The sequence below is a fragment of the Lithobates pipiens genome, unplaced genomic scaffold (genome assembly GCF_037356315.1).
Source record: "Lithobates pipiens isolate NorthernLeopardFrog02 unplaced genomic scaffold, aLitPip1_a1.2 Scaffold_30, whole genome shotgun sequence".
In the NCBI taxonomy this organism is placed as follows: domain Eukaryota; kingdom Metazoa; phylum Chordata; class Amphibia; order Anura; family Ranidae; genus Lithobates; species Lithobates pipiens.
This window is the reverse complement of record NW_027507791.1, coordinates 80,985,021-81,006,779: the sequence shown is the minus strand read 5'-3', so window position 1 is coordinate 81,006,779 and position 21,759 is coordinate 80,985,021. Positions and strand designations below refer to the sequence as shown.

Sequence of the window (21,759 nt, the reverse complement as noted above, 5' to 3'; positions counted from 1 at the left end):
TTCTGCTTGACCATAGGTGGCTCTGCCATCTCTGGCAGGTGCTAGAACGCAGTCCAGTTAAGTGCATTGAGTGCCAGTTCTCTCTGAGCCAGCCCAGTGGGAGTGTCACTCTTGTTGTGCATTCTGGGAGAGGGTACTTAAGGTGCTGACATCACGTACTTTGGGGTTCCGGTCCAGAAGTGCTTTCTGTCTTTTTGGTTCTGGTCCTCTTGACCAGCCCCCAGGGCTCTCATGGCCTGGGGTGCGGATCCACCCAACTCCAAGTCTCGGGGCTGGCTAGCCCGAGGCAAATTAACTGAAGGAAGGATTTGGAGGTGGTCCGATGCCGTCTCGGTTTGTGGAGAGGCCCAGCAACTGGAGAAGCATCCAGGGGAGGACTCTTCGGGAGAAGGCCATGCAAAGGTGGGTTTCTCAGAAGGAGCCTGGAGGCTTACTTGAAAGACCCCAAGCGAATTTGATCTCGTATGGTATCGCCGGACCGGCTGCAAGATGCTGGTGCCGTATGAGGGTTCTCCAAGGGTCTACATCTTTCAGTTATTCAAGTGTCCTATAGCAAGTCAGTGGCAGAGACTTCGTTTGAGCACTCCGTCGGCTGCTAGGCCTGGTGAGAGAAGAACTATCCGATAAGGATGAGGATCCAGCTGTAAATGGCTATTCTCTGGATTTTCCTAATGGGAGAGACTCTTTTCTACTTGACTTAGTTCAAAGAGTACCTGGACTTTTCTACCTAAACCCTCTAACCCTCGACTGTTTAGTTTATTATTCTTTGCCAATAAAAATCCCTAAAGCGGATCTGGTGTCAGTCTCTGCAGTTCTTGGGCCATCTACCTCGGGAAACCCCTAGACACACGAGGTCAAGAAGGTAACGGTAAGCCCAATCAAATCAGCCGCTCCTTCGGGGGTCAGTGCTACAATAATATAAACATTAAAAAAATAAAAAAAAAACACAACACCACAAGTCCTATTTATTGATATGACCAATATTATATTTGGTCTCCAAAAAAAAAAGTTAATACTGTTGTAACCACCCTGCTGGTCTTCCCCATCAATTATCTTCACATGGCACACAAAAGGCTAAAAAACAGCCATCCAAAACGTCTTCTCCAGTCATCGGTGGACCACACTGTGCGTTGCTGCCTCTAGACTACTTCCAGTCTGGTCTACACTCCTCCCCCCTTGGCTGCCCGTGTAAATGACCATCCAGGGCACACCATGCCATGCTGCTGGAGCCAAGTCTTGGCCGCTTTGTTCTGCCCATTAAAACTCTTGCCCGATGACTAACACGGGACTTGTGGATGGTTCCTTGTTTGATCGGAGTACCGCTGTTCATAAACTAGACCCACAATACAACCAACACCCATGGCCGACCACATCACTTTAGTCTTCTGCCTGCTGGGCCAGAAACCCAGAATTGCAGCAACATCCCAAGTGGAGTAATTTGCTACACGTTGGCATTTTTTACTACTTTTGGAGCTGCTGCACTGTGTCACATGACCCACACTCGGAAATTAAACTGATAAATTGTACAATAAATAATTCTAATCTATACACCTGTATCCATTACTGCCTGATGCCCAAAAGCTGTGCTAAGGGAGCCCACAGGTCATCATAAAATAACCTTCACAAATGGATTAGATCTGGACCAAATGTGCAGATTCGTTTTTATATTGGTTGCTATTGGTAATACTTTCCTGCTCCTCACACGGGCAATAAAGTTCCACATACTGAAAAAAAAAAAAAAAAACTATTCAGTGGTGGACAATGTTTGCTGGGGGCACATTAAAGCGAACGTAATAAATTATTAAAACTGTACCTACAGGTAGGCCTGTAGGTACAATTAATATCTCCTAAAAGTAAGCCATTTAGGAGATATCAGGGTGGATAAAAAAAATTATTAATGGATGTAAAATAAATAAAATCAGATTTGTTTTATTTAAAATTGGATTTTTTACAATATTTTAAAAAAATGTTTTTGGAGTAAAAAAAAAAAAAAATCTATCTAAAAAAGATAGTTTTCTATTTAAGATACATTAATAATCGAGTTCATTCAGCATGAAATAGAGCTTAGTTATGTAGCCTGAGGCTGTATATTCTGCAATATTTACATTTTTGGTAAACTCAATTAATCCAAGCTCTACAAGCTGAGATAACATGCACTGCATTGCCATTAATGCATTCACACAATTTCACAGTAACCATCCTACTGTTTTGCAAATCGATGTACACTACAAACTGTATGATTGAATCGGTTCCAATATCGCCGACAGCTTATTATTCTCAATAGGAAACCTTCATTTTGAAAATATTAAAGATTCTAACTACCTGTAAGAATAAGTGCTTAAATTTAAAGCGCACCTGTCATTTCAGATCCATCGTGGCAGCGCCCGTTACTCACCCGCTGCTGCCACGTCCCTCAACTTGTGTCACTGCCGCATCACCAGCCACTCCATTAAAGTGAATGGGACTGTCGGTGAGTCAACAGCGGGTCAGAGGAGGAGCTGCTGCGGGACAGATGACAGTTGCTCTTTAAAAATTTAAATCAGCCCTTCAGTCATTTTTCCCCATCTATTCAATCTTCTGCCCTTGTTGCTTTAACTTTGGATAGTAAAAGATTTTCTGCCAATTACCTCATACAGTCCACTAGCCTAGGCTTACAACGACATCATGCACAGCTCTCTCGCTCAATCTTGTGAAAGTTTGCCAGGAAGGGAGGAGGGTGAGTCATAAAGAGGGCCAATGAGAGCTGCAGGGCTGGAGGTGCAAATCCAGGAAGTGAACAGGCAGCAGCTTCAACTGCCCACAGTTAAAATGGACGCAGCCAGACTCAGTGGAGGGAGATTTCTGCAGCATATCTGGCAAGTACAGAATCACAGTATATATAAAAATAATATGCAAAATGGTTGGAGGGAAGCTTCAGAATGGCAAAGATGTTTTATTACAAATTATGTGAGCAGACTGCAGTTCCGATTTAAATCAAATCCACATCGGCAGCCAATGAAGTCACTGTGCGTGCCCAGTGGTCCTCTGCGTTCAGGGCACAGCGAGTGTTCCATGGAGTACAGAGCACTGCCATGATTGACGTCATCATGGCCCAGCCATTCAAATAGCCAGGAATAAAGAACCTGGAAGACCGTGTGAATATGGACATACCAGCAACAGCGTTTTAAAGGAAAGTCTGCCATAATGTGTTAGAACCTGGTGCATAATAGCACAATACGACAGAATGCATAGCTCCCGACTGTCCCGGATTTCAAGGGACTGTCCCTGATTTGTAAAGCGAAGTCCCTCCGTCCCTCTTTCCTCCTCCATTTGATCTATATAGTGGTTTATAAAATGCACATTTTTTTTATCTTTCAAGGAGTGTTTCCCAGTGCTAAACCTTTCATCCAATTTCTAAAATTGCTGCATTTGTAAATTTGAAAAGCCAATATAAAAAGGAATAGTAGTGATAAAAAATAAATAAAAAAAAAATTAATAAATAAAGCACTTGTGGGTTTAACTAATTTTTTTTGTAGAATTCTCCTCTAAGGGGGTGTGTCCTAGGCCTACATACATTTGCTAATAGGTGTCCCTCGTTCCCATCTCAAAAAGTTGGGAGGTATGCATAACACTATGGAGGGTCAATTTCTTGGAGAAAAAAAAAATAAATAAAAATAAGCAGTCGACCATCGCTTTAAGATATTATTGTTCCGTTTTATCTCTTTGGCGTACCATTTTTAGCACATGAAAGTGTGCAAATGGTCTGAAAACACATCAAAAACCAATAAAACATACAGTACGTGCACCATGTCTGGCAATGCAGTGCCCCACAAGGCTAAGTAGTATGTTATTGTGCATTGTGGTGCACTGCAAAGCATGCACGTTGGCGCTGCATTACCATAAGCTAACCAAACATGGGAGCCAATTTAGGGCTCCTGATGAACCGGCTTAAATTCACTGCATAGGTGTCAGCACCCTCCCACCCAACATCCTTTAACTGAGGCTGGATTCACATATGTGCGAATTGGATGGGAGGTTTCCCCCCCCATCCAATTCGCATGGCATGCGAGTGTGGCCGACTCGTAATGGAGTGGTCCGTGGCAGCTGCAGTCTGCATTGCAAAAGGGGTCTGGTGCATCTTTGGTCTGGTTCAGGTGCGAATTCAGGCAAAAAAAAAAAAAAAAAACCCACCACAAGAAATCAGACCTGATTCGCACCTGAACTGGTGAACAGGGATGCACCGGATGCCATGGTGGGAACCGCGGCCACATATATGTGAACCCAGCTTCAACCAAACAGCACCTGTGTCCAATCAGATGCAGGCAATGTTTGGGTATTGTAACAGACGCCGCTGACAACTGTCAATGGCTGCGCCAGGAAATCAGTGCTGTTAATTTAGATGAAGGAGTTTTTTTTTTTTTTTTTTTTTTTTTTTTTAAGTGTGTATGGCCAGCTTTAGAGCACTGCGGTGCCAGTCAAAATGAATGGCACTATAATGTGCGTTAACACACAAGATGGCGAATTACACTAATGTGCGTTGTGTTACCCTTAGACGTGTAATCTGTGCTGACAAAGGGACAATAGTAAAAAAGCCTGAAGGAGCAGTAATATCTGTTTACAAGTACTGGGGCACGGCATCAAGCTGATGAGGTCATCCTCCAGCACCTTCTACAAGTTGATTACATCATCTTTTGGCACCATTAACACCCCCAAGCTTCCACTTTACTTCTACCCTTGCCTGCCCCCAGCCTCTCCCTGTCCATCAGACAATATGGCCGACAGAGGTTGTAAAATAACTTAAAAGCGCTTTTATCGTTCCATCTGAAAAATGTGAACGCAGAGTAAACGTTCGGCCTTTACCAGCTGCAGTCTTCTGAATAGCATTAGCACTTTACCAACATTGTATCGTGAAATATTAGAATATCACAAAGAGTAAAGTAAACTTGTCCTGTTACACATTTGAGGCAAATGTAAAAGCTCCTCTTTATAGCGAACGTCCTTATGAATAGTTACCTTCCCCTTCGCTCTGTACAGCAGATGAGTCCTTGGAAATATGAGGGAGCATCTGACCACTAGATAGCGGCCCCTGAGGGTCCATTTATCATTTGTGAGCTCGGGGTCACAACCTTGTGAAAGCTCTGACACAAAACGGGCACAGAGCTTACACAGGGCAGGGAAGTATGAGTAAGGGCTCATCCACACAGGCTGTACAGTGTAAAAACATGGCGCCTCTAGGTACAAGTGCAGCGTCCAGCAGCCTGTCAAAAATCAATGACAAGCTGAAAATTGCAGCAGCTGGGCGCGGATTTTTTTTTTTCCTTTAAAAACATAATTTCCGGTACGTGCCAGAAATGGAATTGGATGTGCTCTCAACCAAACTGTCAAACCATCCAATTGCTGGTGTCCTAACTGATCACATGTACAGCATCTTGGCAGCTAAAGATTCAGAGACCAAGATGGCAGCTTCCATGGATAAAAATAAATAGGAGGGTTTACTTCCACTTTAAAGGCTGTACCTGTACAGGAACACCCCAAATGCAGGATTATTACCACTCGGAACAGCCATGTATTTTATAGGCCATCATTTGAACAGGATGCTGGCAGTGGCCTATATGCCTCCGCCTCCCTTACAGCCCAAAAAGTGGTTACTGTGTGTGGTCCAAACCACACATGTGCATGAGAAATAAAAAAATAAAAAAATAAAAAAAAACACACACAAATAACACAATAAAGAGAACCTGTACAATACTTCACAGTGTTAGGTCCCTTTCACACAGATCCGTCCCGTGATGATCCGCTTGCTCAGCGGGGATCGCTCCGTTGTCCCCGCTGTGCCATCGTTTAACAGGACAGTCCCAGCACACTGTGCAGGGACCGCCCCATCAGCTCTCCGCTCTCCTCTATGGGGGGGGGATCGGATGAACACGGACCGTCTGTCCGTGTTCATCCGATCCGCTCTGCAGACGGATAGAAAAATAGGATTTTCCACCGTCTGCAGAATCGGACAATAGGGGAGGCGGACGATAGCGGGCGTTTATCCGCAGACACCCGCTATCCCATAGGAATGCATGTATGTCCGTATTTCATCCGCAAATGGATGGATGAAATATGGACATAATGTCCGCATGTGTGAAAGGGGCATTACAGTGGTTTGGTTTATTCATTCTGCCACACTGAAGTTCATAAACTGACGTTTTTGGGAGTTTGGCAGTTTTTTTTTTTTGTTTTTAACAGCCCATCAACTCCCCTCTATGTTATCCTATGTGTCCATGCACACTTGGATGTCTTTGGATGTTCATCAGCAGTAGAGTTTATGGGCTGTTTTCTGAACACCATAAAATCGCATTCAGGAATCATTTTTCTAACCACAAAAAATGCCAAACGCTGATAAATGCTCAGAAACGTGGCTCACCAGCATTTAACATTTTTGATCCATTGAAAATAAATAAGATGCTAAAAGCACAAACGCAGAAAAACGCTAAATTGTTAACTTTGAAAGACTCACTGCCAAGCTACTGGCGTTTTTTTCTAATGTTATTTTAACATCCAGTGTGCATGGAGCCTATGATTTAGGAGAAACAAATGTCTGCAGTTAGAGCTTGCAGGAAAAAAAAAAAAAAATGCATAAGCAGAGCGAGAAGCGATTTTTATCAGTTGCCACTCCTACTTCCCCAAGGCCCCATTCACACCCGAGCGATTTTCTGTTTGAAATTTGCAGCTCTAAAATAGCTCAACAAGTCAAATCCTATTAATTTCAATGGCCCCTGTTCACATCTGAGCGTTCTATCACCTGAAGCAAAAAGTACATGAGCTTTTTGGCAAACTGGAGACAGATTGACCATAATAAACGTCAATGGAAATGCCTGAAAATGTGCGACATGAGTGTTTTGTCGCTCATTTTCTGTTTAAAAAGCAGCTCTCCACCCCTCCTCCCCCAAGTGCTTTCTATTGGCTAAACAAAAACGCCTAAAGTGGTAAAACGCTTGTAATACACAAAAAAAAAAAACACCTCAATTAAAAACACCATTAAATCGCTACACTCAGGTATGAAGGCAGCCTAATCCTCGTCTAGGTGAGGAAGGAATCCCTTGCCCAACCCCCTTCTGGGACACATCACATGTCCCAGGAAGCTGCAGGACGATATCGCGCATGCCCAGTGGGCAGGAAGCTGGCTGTGGTTCCCCAGGAAGCCACAGCTGACTGTCATATCCAATTAAACCAATTAAAGCCCAAAAGTTTGACCACACGTAAACACATTACATGCTCTTACAAACTTCAAACTTTTTTTTTTCTGCAAGGAGGAACGGCGTCTAGGAGACATGGCAAAATCTGAGGCCTAAAAAAAAATAAAAAATAAAAATAAAAAGCCCAGGTAAAGTTGGTCCCAAATCTCATCTATTTCCTGGAGACAAACAGGATACGGAGCTGTTGACCTGCATTGGTATCTGGGGTGGCTTTTCCATCTTCTTGCCTTATTGCCCAGGGGCAGGTGTTGGCTGACCGCTATACATTATACAATTTTTTCAGGTAAAAGTGACAATGTGCGTTCAGGGCCGCGCACCCGCATCAATGTCAAACTGGGAGCAGCAGCTGTGTCCCAATTAACATCAATGGGACTGCCAGCATGGAGAAACCTGTGCCTCTATGTGTGGGTAGATTTGGTCCTCACACTGGTCTCTGCTGTATTATGCCCCACGTAAATTAGGTCTATCTGCCAAGGAAATGCAATTCTGTCCATGCATTTTTATGATTGCCACGCTTCTGCCATACTGCCCAGCCACGAAGATGACACGGCTTTCTCCATTACAGTTAAAAGGTATAGTGGTGACCCCTCCCTTACCCACCACCTGCAGAATGTGTAATAAAGGATCGGCAGCATACAGATGAGGGCAGTTTTGTGCTCTCCCCTCCTGTAAGTATGTTTACAGCATCAGAGCGATAACATTGTTCAGGCCAAAGAAACAGCACTTGATTGGCTGATATGTCTAGCTCCCCCAGTCTCAGTTTTGCTATTTACAGGATTTCAGGAAGCCAATGGAAGTAAACAGGTCTGTATTCATCCCTGATCAGACAGGGCCCTAGATATGGGTACCACTCGGTACAGCGTTCAGCCTGCCATAGACAGACAAGCTGCCTGAAGCTGGGCTGCACGCACCTGCCCCTCGTCGGTGCACTAAAGTAGGGGTCCCCAACCCCCAGACCGCTGGCTGATACCAGTTTGTGGCCCATTTAGGACCGGGCCGCACAGCAGAAGGCGAGCAGCAACAGTGGTCCGGACCGGACTATTACAGACTGCGGTCACCGCTCAACTCCAGGCCATGCCCGTGTCCTCCTGGGTCTCCTGAAGGGGAGTGAAGAGCTGGAGATCTGCACAGAGTGGGAGTCTTTCATACTAACGGGTAATCACCTGCTTGTAACATAAGTTGGGCAGCTCCCGCCCTCCATCCAAAACCTTACATTTTATTCTGATGGCATACAGAGCCAAAAGTATGAAATATGTGCCTGTGTCCAAATATATATGGACCTAACTGTCTAATCTTCAATAGCCAACAAAGCAGATAAATCTACTTTGTGTGCACCAAAAGCCTTTGCACACCCAGATATTACCTTGTAAAAGTAGTGATAACATCACTGTGTTGTACATAATTTGTACAAAGAGCAGAGCCTTTGGGAGGGACCCAGCAGGCTACACCCTCTACAGGGTGCCTGAAGAAAACTACAGGAAGGGGCGGAGACAAGAACAGTCACTCCGCACCAGGAACCGGTCTTTTCTAACCGCTTCCCGTCCGACCCATTGTCAAATGACGGCTGGGCGTCACATGACAGCCTCCCGGAACGGGACACGCTGACGATGACTGATCAGTATGCTGGCTCACTGTCCAATCAGAGCAGATTACATGATAATTGTAAACAAATGGCTTTGATTTATGCCCTTCACTGCGTACAATTGTGTTGCTAGCTGTGATTGGTCACAATTAGGGCAGAAACAACTAATCGATCATGAAATTAATTGATCAGCCAGTAATATAATGGGGGGCTACTGGAAATATTACTTTCATAGTTCTACAGAAATAAAATATATATAAAATATTTTTTTTGTAGAACTGTGAAAGTAAAATTTCCAAATCTGCAAAATGCACTAAAAAATGCATAGGTGTGAATCCAGCCTTAGACCTGGTTCACATCTGTGTTTTTTTCAGAAAACGCACTACAGTTCATTTATATGGGTTTCCTATGGGACATGTTCACATCTAAGCAATTTTTCAGCCGCTGCGTATTTGGAAAGGGTCAGGGACTTTTTTTTAAACATAAAACGGTGCTTTTTTTGGTTCAATATACTTCAATGGAGAAGCTGCAGAAAAGCATGTAATGCGTTTTTGCAGAAATTTGTGTTTTTTTAATCTGCCAAAGAACAAATTAGGCCAAAAAAAAAAAAAATAAAAAAAAAAACGCAAACTGCAGCAAAATCACGTTTGCAAAAAATCAAAAAGCACAACAGAAACAGAGCAAAAGAAAACTTCATAGGTGTGTACCGAGCCTTATGGTGGCCACACGGATCAATTTTCAGATGAGAATATTCAGACGAAAAATCTTTGTACATTCGCTGAATGAACGAATGTTGTTTGAAATTTTCACTTGTTTTTTTAAAACGAATGCAATTTCTGAACGATACTGTTTGAACCACATACTCTCTGAAAATTCCTTTGACCAAGACGTTTTCTATCATTTCATAATTTTCCCATCACTGTGGTTGAAAATGAACATCGATTTGACCCCACTAACTATTAGAAAATCGAATAAACATTCTTAAAAGACAAATATATTATAATATAAAATAATATAATATAATATAATGAATTTTCAGAGAGTATGTGGTTCTGTCTGATACTTAACAATTTACCCTCTCTTATATACACACAGTATATCTCTTCTGTCTGTTATTCTCAGAGTGGATTATATATTTTGCTCCCTAACCATATAGTTGGTTATTTATATTTACCACTGCATAGAGATATTAAAAAAAAAAAAAAAAAGCTATTTTTGTTCTTAAACTTTACATATTAACTAAATTATACACCACGCTTTTTTTTATAAAGGTTATTATCCAAAACAATAAAAATCGGCCAACTAATCGATTATGAAAATAATTGTAAGTTGCAGCCCTAGACACAGTGATCACAAGGTACAGTCAGGGCTAATCACAGTCCATCTGTACCATATAATTAGCTGTGGCCAATCACAATACACACTGAATGAACCTATTTCAGCCATTCTTTCACACTGAATTACTACACAAAATCACACCAAGAATACACATGACAGATGTATTTAGGCAATATAAGCTCTTCCCGAAATTCAGCCGCCACGTGCCTACAATACATTAATGCGTTCTGTTCACCTCTGGGAACTTTTCTTTTAGGCCTGATTCACACTTGTGCAGGTTGCAGTTTGTATATTTCCAGGAGTATTTTGCAATTTTTCAATCCACATCTTTAAACCATTGAAGTCTCTGGAATCAAAAAAAAAAACAAAAAACAAAAAACAACCCTGGCCCTTTCCATAAAAGGCACAGATGTGAACTACATCTATAGGAAACCATGTTAAATGGACTGTAGTGAATTCCTGCAAAACTTTAACCACTTAAGGACCGCCTCACGCCGATATACGGCAGCAGAATGGCACGGCTGGGCACAAGCACGTACATTGCCCTTTAAGTGCCCAGCTGTGGGTCGCACTCGAGACCTGGTCCTGAGCTCCGTGACCGCGGGTCCCGATTGCCGCTGGTGTCCCGTGATCGGGTTACAGAGCTGAAGAACGGGAAGAAGTGTAAACAAACCTCTCCCCCGTGCTTTCTAGTGAGCCTGTCACTGATCGCCTGTTCCCTGTCATAGGGAAGGAAGATTAGTGACATCACACACCAAGCCACGCCCCTACAGAAAAAACAAACAAACACACACACACACTCACACTTAACCCCTACACTGCCCCCAGTGGTTAACCCCTTCACTGCCAGTGACATTTTTACAGTAATCAGTGCATTTTTAGTCGCACTGATCGCTGTATTAATGCCAATGGTCCCAAAAGTGTGTCAAAATCGTCCGACGTGTCCGCCATGTCGCAGTCATGATCGCCACCATTACTAGTAAAAAAAAAAAAAAATTATTAATAAAAAAATGCCATAAAACTATCCCCTATTTTGTAGACACTATAACTTTTGCGCCAAACGGTTATTGCGATTTTTTTTTTACCAAAAATATGTAGAAGAATACGTATCAGCCTAAACTGAGGGCAAAAAAATTATTTTTTTTATATATTTTTGGGGGATTTTTATTATAGCAAAAAGTAAAAAATATTGCATTTTTTTTCAAAATTGTTGCTCTATTACAAAAAATAAAAACCGCAGCGGTGATCAAATACCACCAAGAGAAAGCTCTATTTGTGGGAAAAAACAAACAAAAATGCCAATTTGGTTTGGGAGACACGTCGCACAACCGCGCAATTGTCAGTTAAAGCGACGCAGTGCCGAATCGCAAAAAAGGGCTCTTTCTGGTCAGGAAGGGGGTAAAATCTTCCGGGGCAGAAGTGGTTAAGCGGACATTTTACGGGGGGGGGGGTTGTGCTACACATGTTCATTCGGAAAGCAGACACTCCTGAGAAATGACTGTTCGATGTCAGCGACCACCAACATTCGAAGTGTAAAATATGTCATTGGCACACCAGGGATCTAAGTGGTTAAAAAAAAAAAAAAAAAAAAAGGCACCAAAAAAATGCATAGGTGTGAACCAGGCCTTAATACTCTCAAACTGGTCATTTAGGTTTGTAACGTAAACAAGTAAATATTTCTCAGGTTAGTCATAGCTCACACGACTACTTTCAGTTTTTAGCCTCGGGGGAAACCAGGATGAACAAAGAGTACAAAAGGGACTACCTGAAAATCTTTACAATGGTGAAAAGAGGATGTACTAAATACACATGTCGGAAAACAGACATTACTAGAAAGCATCCTAACTACAGGATAAAGTAAACAAAGGTCTCTGTGTACATTACTGTGAAATACAATTCATCCTTCAAATCTACGGCAAGATGGCGTCGGGAAGGGACAGAACCCCTGTCATGTTTTTACTGCTATTCCAGCTTCACAGTGATGGCGAACCTTGGCACTCCAGATGTTTTGGAATTATATGTAAACTTAGCCTTATGACTCATTTAAGCATGCTGAAAACACACGGTCGAGCCATGTTTTAACCGTTCCCCCATCCGACCCTTTCTAAGGCAGCACATAGGGGCATTCACATATCACTATAAAAACTTTCCCCGTTTCATTAGTTTGCCAGTACCACTGCCAAACATAGCCAATTCAAGTGAATGGGACAAAAGTGGCATTAAAGCAGAACTAAACCCATCTAAATAACTTTACTTTTTTTTAAAACAAAAAGTTACATTCCCGGTACGCAACGGGAATTTAACTGTCACATTGTTTGTTCTCTCAACCAAACCATTTAATGGCTGGTGTCATAACTGATCACATGTGCAGCGCCACAGCAGTTAAAGCGGAAGTAAACTCATTGATTTAATAGAAAAAAAAAAAAAAAAAAAAAAAAGTTATGTTCCCGGCATGCTGAAAATGCTGATTGTCACATTGATTGTGCCCTCAACCAAACTGTCAAACCAGCCAAAGTGGGGTACACACTATAAGGAAATCTGGTAAACGTTCGTCCCAGTTTCCTCAATGTTTCACAGCAAGTCGGAAACCAATGAACAAACATTTGTACGCAAATTCTCGTACTACAAAGGGCTTTGTTGTCTATGGTTTCTGATCATGCGCAGTCTTTCTGATTTTTCTTGTACCAAAACAGAAAATCATCCATTCCCTACAAAAATTTTTTTGGAGTTTGTCCTTTTGGCAATTTTCTTCTGTCGAAAGTTGTGTACACACTATACGAGAATTCTTTGGACAAAAATGTGCGCCCGATTTTCTTATAGTGTGTACGAGCCTTTGCACACCGAATGCAGTTGGATACATTTAACTGCACACCAACTATATAGGACAGCCCAAAATCAAGGTAATCCCATGGGCATAGTTCCCATCATGGCAGTGCAGTTAAAAAAAAAAAAAAAAAAGGAAGTAGAGCATGCTGCATTTTTCTGCTCCGCAAATGCAGGGAACGCGTTACAAATGCACTGCACAGCTCCCCTTTAAGCCAAGAAAGCCAAGCCCAAAAAACGTATAGCACAATGCAGTACAAAATAGAGCTGCACAATTAATAGTTAAAAAAAAATTAAAAAAAAATCATGATCTCGATTCAACCCCCAAAATCTCTATTGCAGTTTGCTAATTCTTTCATATAACAAGTGGAGAGACTTATCTGCTCACTCAGCTGTCAAAAGAAAACATCTGGGCAGTCTGCCAAGTTTTTAACATGAAACATTGTAACTAATAACTCTTCCTTCTTAAATCAAAGGAATAAACTTCTGTGTGCAAAGAAAAAAATCCAGGCATTCTGCCAAGTTTTTAAATGCAGGAAATTTAACCACTTAGTCTAAATCTTTTTCTGACACTTGTTTCTCAAGTTAAAATCAATATTTTTGCTAGAAAATTACTTGGAACCCCCAAACATTATATATATTTTAGCAGAGACTCCTGAGGAATAAAATGTTAATTGCTGCAATATTTTGTCACACTATTTGCCCAGTGGTCTTTCAAAAGCATTTTTTTGGGAAAAAAAATACACTTAAAAAAAAATAAACTGTAAAGTTTGCCCAATTTTTTTTTGTTTCAATGTGAAAGATGTTACGCCGTGAGAATCGTAATCTATCTTCTAAGCAAAAAATAAATAAAAAAAATGCGATTCTCATTTTAGAGAGAATCGTGCAGCTCTAGTACAAACCGCAATTCAATCATGCGTCATGTTAAGCGTGCATCAAGCCCACTTCAAACGTGCTTTAAACGCACGCCGTTATGTGCAGTTTCTGGGGTGAATGATGGCAACTTCCTTAGCAGAAAATGATAGGAGGGTTTAGTTGCGTTTTAAAGTATAACTAAAGGCAAAACTTTTTTTTTTTGGGTAGAATAGAGAGGGATTAGAACACCTGTCATATTTTATTGCCATCGGTGCCCCCGTTAAAGAGATTCACCCTCTGGATTTGTCCTGTTTACCATGATCACTGAAAGTAAAAAAAAAATTGGGTTGTCCCCAGAAAACGAACAGGAGAGGAAATCTTCCAATGGGGACACTAGTTCTGGTGACCTGGGGGTGCCCCCCCCCCCCAAGGAATCCCCTTAGGCCCCTTTCACACAATAAGCCCACCCAGCCACCCATTGACTCCTATGGGCAGGTGGACGTCAGCGGCGATTTGCACGCTGACACCCGTCTGCCCGCTGACACCAGTTCCACTCAAAACTGACCATCCGATAGATGGATGGCTGAACGTATCAGATGAGATCTGATGAAAGCAGACATGCTGTCCATTTTTGTCAGAACCCCTCATGGAGATCAGCGGGGCTCTGACAGGTCCCTCCCCGCACAGCGAGCAGAGACAGACCTGTCATCCGCCGACTCAGCGGAGATCAACGGAGCGATCCCTGCTGAGCTGGCCGACTCCGCTGAGCGGATCCACCCCGTGTGAAAAGGGCCTTCATTTTCAGGGATTTCCCCTGGCTTCCTGTTCGGCTATGGGTTAGGAAGTGAAGAAAAAATAAATCCTGACAGGTGTTATAACAAATTTTTTTGCCTATAGCTCTACTTTAACAAGGTTAAAACAGGCAATGCGAAGGCCTCCTCACTGCTTGTCAAATGCCTCTGAAAAGGGATTGGAACACAGATTGCTTTCCAGAGGCACAACAATGTTCCATATGTCAAAACTTAGCCCAAAACACCATACACGTTAGATTTTGTGCAGGTTTTTGTCTTCAATTTTACCAAAACCATATAATATGAGGTCAAACCTTAAGGCCTCATGCACACTGGACGTTAAAATAACGTTATAAAAACATCAGTAGCTTTGCAGTGAAGTTTTTTCAAAATCTTTTGCAATAGCGTTTTTCTGCGTTAGCGTTTTAGCAGGGTTTTTTTTAAGAATTTTTTTTTAAATTTTTATAATGGATCAAAAATGTTAAAAAAAAACACCTTCAGAAAATCTAAATAGTGTGTATGGTGTCTTATGCCACATATACACGATCGGAAATTCGGCCAGCAAAAAGCGTGTATGCTCCATCGGACTTTTGCTGGCCAAATTTCGGTCAGCAAAAGATTGAGAGCATATTCTCAATTTTTCAGTCAGAAAAAGTTCCTATCCGAAAATGCGTTCATGTATATGCAATTCCGATGCGCAAACACTCACGTATGCTCAGATTCAACTACGAGACGGAAGCTATTGAACTTCCTTTTTCTAGTCCCGTCGTACGTCACCGCGTTCTTGACGGTCGGAATTTGGTGTGACCGTGTGTATGCAAGACAGCTTGAGCAAAACCCTGTCGGGAAAACCATCAGAGCTTTTTCTGACTAAAATTCCAATCGTGTGTACGTGGCATTAGAGAGATTTTCCTTCACTTCCTGTACTGCTGACAACTCTTGACAAGACAGGAAGTGAGAGGAAATCTCCAACTGACAGATTTTCCTTCACTTCCTGTCTGATAAAACCTCGCTAAGGCAGAAACTGAGGGAAGAGGTGTCTAACAGGAGAGTGGTAAATACCAGACAGAGCCTCTAATTCTTTTCCACTCTATCCAAAACTAAGTAAAATAGTTTTGGCCTGACACACACTTGAATTTCTTTCCTGCTGCCATAATGCATACAAGGGGTGGCATTGCAAGTAAGCCTTAACACCCAGCCACCGCACATATGTGTCCATGGGGGGTCCGAGGTTGTAAGCAGAGAGCGCACTTAATGCACCAAGCTTTTTCCCACAGTTCCTGGTCTCCGTTTGTGAATATGGGCCAGTGGGACAGGCTCCCAATCATGCGACCATCGTGAGAGCCAATCGCAAGTTTTTGATTTCGCCTCTGCTGTCTGTCCTCTAGGGAGGAAGAGGTGGAAAGGGGTCAAGGCCTACGTTTTTTATTTCGACAGCAATGTAAATAATAATAATTACTGTGAATTGTTGCCCCTGTATTAACCCCTTCCCATTGGCAGTAAACAAAGGCATGCCAGCGTGGCGGTGGGATTGCCCAGCATGCTGCCACATATGCATACACCTGGCATTGCTCTTCTGGGAGTAGATCACATGCAACCAGTACTGTGACCGCGCTGTCATTTTCAACCCCGGGTCACCATGTACAGTCAGGAAGGGCTCCTGATCATGTGACCGCCAAAGTGATCACATAATCAGAAAGCCCAGGAAACGTCCCTGGCACTAAAAGTGGAACTTTAGTTAGAAAATCAAGTCCTGCTAGATGACTTCAGGCTGGCCCCTTTTGCAGGAATCGCTATGTAAAACATTAAAAATAAGTGACTATTCTGTTTGCAATCCCGTAATAATAATTTCACCCTGCTCTTCACATGCTCCCAATTTTTAGGCATTGCCGAATTTGTAGAGGCCAATCTGCTGACAGTCTTAAAGCTGAATTGAACCCTCCTATCCTTTACAGCCAAGGAAGCTGTTTCCATTTGATCTGCAACTGCCATGGCGCAGCACATGTGATCAGTTATGACACCAGCCATTTGATGGTTTGACAGATTGGCTGAGGACACAAGCAAATGTGACAGTTGGCAATCCCAGAATTCCAAGAATGTAATTATTTTGAAACCGTTAAATCAAAGGGTTTAGTTCCGTTTTATGATTTAGGGCCGGTTCACACTGCGAGGCGAGGCGAGGCGACACGGCTCGCCTCGCCTCGCTCCCGCAAGTCGCCCCCATTCAGTACTATGGAACCGTTCTGAGAGGAGCGACTCGAGTCGCTCCGACTCAGAAAAAAGGTTCCTGTACTACTTCGGGGCGACTTCGGGGGCGACTTGCATTGACTTCTATGCAGAAGTCCTCTGCAAGTCGCCGCTGACCCCCCCTGCAAGTCGCGGCGAGGAAGTCGGAGACGCCTCGCCGCGGCTCGCAGTGTGAACCGGCCCTTACTGCTGTTCAGGGGCTCTGGGCTTCAGCAAAATGTCAGCCTCTAGCAAGAAGAAAAACAGGAGAAATGTTGGAGGCAATATAGAGCACACAATAATTTTAGTGACATAATTATGAATGTGGAATGTATGTTCCACTTCCTTGCTAAACATTATCTCTAACCCCCCCCCCCCCCCCCCCAGTGGTTATGGGTAAAGTTGCACTTTAAGATCCACTTAAAGGGCCAGCTCCCACCAGCAAACGTTTAAGTAGCCTTTTTTCTCCACCACTTAAAGAAGAATAAAAAAAAATGGGCCTAATAAGCACAAATACAATTCTTGTCAAGAACTACAAATTCCAGCCAATCCCTGCAAGCCAATAGAAAACTGCTATTCCAACAGTAAATGATGGTTTGCATTCACCAAAGGTCACAACAAAGAAATACATTCCGATTGGTTGTTGCAGGCCACCTCACTTTCTGTACTGTTCATTACACCAGTAAGGCCTCTCACACTGGCGGCAGACCTCACAACCCACTGAAAAGGCAATCGCTTCTCAGACCACGGTTGACATGCGTTTAGGAGGCGATACTGCTGCCTCCTGCATGTCTGTTTTTTCAAGCGCCAGGCCAGGGGGATTTATTCTATCCTAATGCAGATTTTACTTTGCACTACCATAGCAATGTTGTGACAAGGTTCCATTGACTTCAATGGGCGAGTTTGACAGACTGTCAAATTCATTGTGCCAGGTTAACATTGCTGCAGATATAGCGCATCTCAACCCTCTGGCCACCATGTAAACTTGGAGGTGTGCAGTCATAACACGGACCAACTGCCTGTTTTTATTACCCCTCCGCCGACAGTGTCAACTAAGCCTTAGGCCTCATTCACTCGGGGCGTATCAATGTGTACCCCATGTGAGGGCCATGTTTACCCGCATGAAGATGCACAGGTGCTTTGTGTATCCCAGTGCAGGCAGTCCCACTGATGTCTATAGGGACGCAGCAGCTATACGAGCACAAATGCTCCAAATTTAACATAAACTATATTACCATTATTGGGACGCCCACCTTTACATGCACATGAACTTTAATGGCATCCCAGTCTTAGTCCATAGGGTTCAATATTGAGTTGGCCCACCCTTTGCAGCTATAACAGCTTCAACTCTTCTGGGAAGGTTATCCACAAGGTTTAGGAGTGTGTCTATGGGAATGTTTGACCATTCTTCCAGAAGTGCATTTGTGAGGTCAGGCACTGATGTTGGACAAGAAGGCCTGGCTTATAGTCTCCGCTCTAATTCATGCCAAAGGTGTTCCATCAGGTTGAAGTCAGGACTCTGTGCAGGCCAGTCAAGTTCCTCCACCCCAAACTCGCTCATCCATGTCTTTATGGATCTTGCTTTGTGCACAGTCATGTTGGAACAGGAAGGTGCCTTCCCCAAACTGTTCCCACAAAGTTGGGAGCATGAAATTGTCCAAAATGTCTTGGTATGCTGCTGCCTTAAGGAGTTCCCTTCACCGGAACTAAGGGGCCAGGCCCAACCCCTCAAAAACAGCCCCACATCATAATCCCCCCTCCGCCAAATGATTTGGACCAGTGCACAAAGCAAGGTCCATAAAGAAATGGATGAGAGAGTTTGGGCTGGAGGAACTTGACTGGCCTGCACAGCATCCCGACCTCAACCCAATAGAACACCTTCCAGATGAATTTGAGTGGAGACTACAAGCCAGTCCTTCTCAGTGCCTGACCTCACAAATGTGCTTCTGGAAGAATGTCTATGGGAACATTTGACCACACTCCTAAACCTTGTGAACAGCCTTCCCAAAAGAGCTGAAGCTGTTATAGCTGCAATGGGTGGGCCAAGTCAATATTGAACCCTACGGACTAAGACTGGGATTCCATTAAAGTTAATGTACGTGTAAAGGCAAGTGTTCCAATACTTTTGACAATATAGTGTATGTGCGGCTACACAGCCCTGAATGCACACGGTCTACGTTCAGGGGCGCTCACCTGTGCCTGCATAGATGTCACGTCGCCACAGCATCCCAATAAACAGCAATGGGACTGCTTGCACGAAGATGCATCCCTGTGGGGTAAACACGGGCCTTGCCTGGGGTGCAAATTGATATGCCCCAAGTAAATGAGGCCTAAGGCTTAATTCACACTGGCGGCAGAGGGGTAATAACAGGCAGCTGCTCCGTGTTATGACTGCCCACCTCCAAATTTACATGGTGGCCAGAGGGGTGAGACGCGCTACAGCCACAGCCATTTTAGTTTGGCACAGTGAGTTCTACAGTCTGTCAAACTCGCCCATTGAAGTCTATGGAAACTTGTTACTATGGCGGTTGCAGCATGGTAGTGCAAAGTAAAATCCTCATGGGGGGGGGGGGGGTAGAATAAATCCCTGTGACCTGGTACTTGAAAAACAGGCATGCAGGAAGCGGCAGCATTGCGTCCTAAACGCACGGCAACTGCAGTCTGAAAAACAATAGCTTTTCAGTGAGGCCTAAGGCTTAGTCCACACTGGCAGTGAATGAGGCCTAAGTTCCTCAACAACTACAGGCCTGACAGTTGTACAGCTCCAGAACACTTCCACTTTTCAATCCTTCTTCCAATAATAAACATCACAGTAACGTCATAAATCTCGCCACGCCAAAACACGCAAAACTTAAACAAAGCTGTGCAACTCGGTTATGTCTGTCTGACAAGCGTCTACATTACCCATAGCAACCAGACACTGCCCTTCATTATCCAACCCACACTGGTTTCAGCCCTCTGGTTGCTACGGGCAGCGCAGACGCCTTTGCGCCACTTTTCTACGTCAGGCCTCAACAGAAGCCCAGATAAAATTCAAATCCCAGCAGAAACAGCAACGTTGGGGTTAAACAGCAGCCTGGTTGCTATGGCAATATGGCAAATATCAACCACACACAAACTCGCCCTCCTCCCATCTCTGCTGGCTTTATATACATATATTTTCCGAGTAAACATTTTGGCGTCTGCGTTCTCTATTCCTAGAAGGCTGGGTACCAAGCAGACGATCACGTTCCACATAGCAGAGCCGACTACACAGGCCAAAGTGGGATGGGTCACCGAGAACGCAGCCATAGATATTACACGATGTACGCAGGAAGTGGGCATCACTGGGGAGGGGTGCGTTCAACTGTCTGCAGAGCCTTGAAGAAGCAGCAAATAAGAATAATAAAAATAAAACATAACACAACACACAAACACCAACAGTTCTGCAACGATGGAAAGGAAACAAAAGCAATCCTGTCCGGGGGACAGGGAGGGCTGAGGATGTTGCAATGGAGACTTCAGCATCCTATTTTGTTATCCAATAGGAAAAAAAAAAAAGAGCCACAGACAAAAAAAAAACACCCAACGCTGCATCCTGCATCATGCAAATGCCTGGAAATGAGAATTGCACGGTGCACCGGCGGGCAGCACACGGGGGTCAGCGTGCAATGTGCCTTTCATTGGATGGCTATGCGCATATGCATGAGACAGGAGATGCTCTGCCTGCATAGGCCCTATGGCTAGGCTGCAGTCTACCCAGCACCAAGGGGGGTGGGGCACCAGACAAGATGGGGCATTAAGGGGGCTCTGGAATAAAAAGGAGGAGGAGGGGATCTCCACCAAGGCCCACTGGCGGGGGGTAAAACAGGATGTTGGTGCCAGCCTAGGGTGTGTGCTTTAGAAAGGGGGGGGGGGGGTGGTGGAGGGGAGTTTGGCGAGTAGAGGGGGGGGGGGGGGGTTGACTTACATGGATGCAAGAGGTATATAGGATCTGTCCCTGCAGGAGGAGGAATGCCACCGGGGCTTGGGGCCTAGAGGTGGATAGCAGCCAGCTGAAGCCACACCATCACCGAGGGGAGCATGAGAGGGAAGGGAAAAGGAAAGAAGGAAGGAGGGGGGAGGAGAGGAGACAGAGAGAGGGGGAGAGGGTGGGAGGAGGAGGAAGAGGGGAAGGATAGGGCTGCTGCTGCTGCTGCTTGTAGTATTGCTGCTGCTGCTGCTGCAGATTCAGCCCATTGATTGCAATGGAGGGATGGGAGGATCCGGTTGCTGCTTGGCTGGAGGCTGCTGGTGCTGCTGTCACCTTGCTGACACCCTGGGGTGCTGCTGTTCCTGTAGGATTGCTGGATGTGCTGTGCTGTCAGCCCTGGATCATTCCTCCTAGAAGAGGATCAGCTGCCCCCAGTGCTGTGTCTCCTCTTCCTGCACACACACACACAGTGTTGTAGACTGTCTCTTCCTCCCTTGTACACACAGATCCTCCTCCTGCCTTCTCTCTTCCTTTCTCCAGCCTCTCTCTGTCTATGTGTCTCCCTCTTCCACCCTGCCTGCTGGTGACCACTGGGTCCTACCACCCTCCCTCCTACTCTAGAGGGGAGGAGTCTGCTCTCACTCTGGATGTGTAGATAGCAGACAGGTGAGCTTTAACCTCTCAGCTGCTGGGCTGGAAGCAACTGAAAGCTCGCCATCCAGGGACGTAGGATGCGATTGTTTTTTCTGGTTTGATCGCCAAAACCCAAAATGCATCTTTTTCTCTTTTTTTTTGGTTTAATGCACGTGTAAACATTTCACAATGTACTATGGGTTTGGGCTTATTTACATTTGCACAGTGCATTAACGCGCGTTACGTGACGTCACATGCGCTGCATTAACCACTTCAGCCCTGGAAGATTTTACCCCCTTTCTGACCAGAGCACTTTTTGCGATTCAGCACTGCATC

At 44.2% G+C, this 21,759-nt stretch overlaps 1 protein-coding gene across 3 annotated transcripts in view; it reads right to left on the bottom strand.

Annotated features, from left to right (window-relative positions):
- Positions 1–21,372, bottom strand: part of AKT1 (AKT serine/threonine kinase 1) — a 261,968-nt gene extending 240,596 nt beyond the window's left edge. Inside the window, exon 1 of one of the 3 annotated variants that reach the window (XM_077464503.1) lies at positions 20,788–21,372. The gene's annotated coding sequence lies outside the window, so the exon portion shown is untranslated. The remainder of the gene's footprint in view (positions 1–20,787) is intronic. The other 2 variants (XM_077464501.1, XM_077464502.1) reach the window with 2 other exon arrangements.
- Positions 21,373–21,759: the final 387 nt, after the last annotated feature.